Genomic DNA, 1251 nt, shown 5'->3' with positions numbered 1-1251 from the left:
TTGTTTTATTTTTAGTCTTTCTCTTAGTTTAAGGGACCTCTGTTCCTTAAACTATTCTCATATTCTACTTGTAGTTTCCTCTTATGCGCAGGTCACAGGGTGGTGTACCGAGACCATTAGATCTTGAGATCGAAAGGACTTTGCGCGAGTTGAGACGATCATCTAGAGTATTGCCAACAGAGGAAGAGCTGAGTACTCTGTCTACTTACTACGAGAACGAGCTGTTTGAGGAGGATCCACCTTCGTCACCTATTTCTAGTTCCTCTGCTGAGACCGTCAGATCTCCAGACATGGCTGAAGAAGCAAGTATAGCCAGTCACTCCGAGCCAATAGCTGAGAATCTCTATAAGGGATTCGCATAACCAGGGACGGACAGAAAATTGAGCCAAAACCGTCTTATATTAATTTGGTTGAGAGAAACAATTTTGGGGGAGCTGCAAATGAAGATGCAGCTAAACATATGGAGACATTCATTGACTACTGCTGCTCCATACCCCTACCAGCAGGTGTGACCCAGGACCAGGTGAAGGAGACGATGTTCATATTCTCACTTCGTGATGCTGCAAGGGAATGGTACCGAAATCTGGATCGAGCTGCTAACGGGATTACTGACTGGAATTCGCTGGTCTTAGCATTCTACAAGAAATATTTCTCTGCCCCGAAGACCAATGCCATTAGAGCTCAGATCACGAGCTTTAAACAGGGTCCTGATGAGAATTATCATGACGCATGGGTCCGTTTCAAGAAGCTGGTGCGAACTATTCCGCACCATGGGTTCGAGCAATGGAGCCTATGCAATCAGTTTTATAATGGGCTTTATGACAATCAGAGGGCTATCCTGGATGCTGCAGCTAATGGCAGATTCCAGGAGAATGTTGGAGAAACTAAGGGGTGGAAAATCATTGATGATATGGACACCCATAAAGCTGAGCATGGAAATTCTAGAGGAAATCAAAGGAGAGCTGCTGAATCCCCTTCTGTAGCTGCATTAGAGGCTCTTACGGCGAGATTTGATAAGTACGAGTTGGGAGGAGCTTCAAAAGGAGGGATCTATCAAGTGAATGCTGTGTCAGACGGTCCTTTTGTCTGCAAGAGATGTGGAGGAGAAGGACATGTTGCAGATTTTTGTCCTAGTCCCTATGAGTCTTGTGCTGCTTTTCAATATTATAGGCAGACAAACACTTATTTTGAGCCGAATGTCCATCCAAACTTGAGGTGGAGTAGCCAAAACGTCCAAAATGTGACTCTACT

The 1251-nt window shown here is 44.8% G+C and overlaps 1 non-coding gene across 1 annotated transcript; it reads right to left on the bottom strand.

The window, feature by feature from the left end:
* Positions 1-670: 670 nt before the first annotated feature.
* On the bottom strand, positions 671-777 carry LOC141604031 (small nucleolar RNA R71). The gene has a single exon (XR_012525857.1). It is a non-coding gene; the product is annotated as a small nucleolar RNA R71 (small nucleolar RNA).
* Between the last annotated feature and the right edge of the window lie 474 nt (positions 778-1251).

Source organism: Silene latifolia, chromosome 9 (assembly GCF_048544455.1).
Source record: "Silene latifolia isolate original U9 population chromosome 9, ASM4854445v1, whole genome shotgun sequence".
NCBI classification, from domain to species: domain Eukaryota; kingdom Viridiplantae; phylum Streptophyta; class Magnoliopsida; order Caryophyllales; family Caryophyllaceae; genus Silene; species Silene latifolia.
The sequence above is the reverse complement of the archived record's forward strand: the minus strand, read 5'-3'. Positions and strand labels throughout refer to the sequence as shown.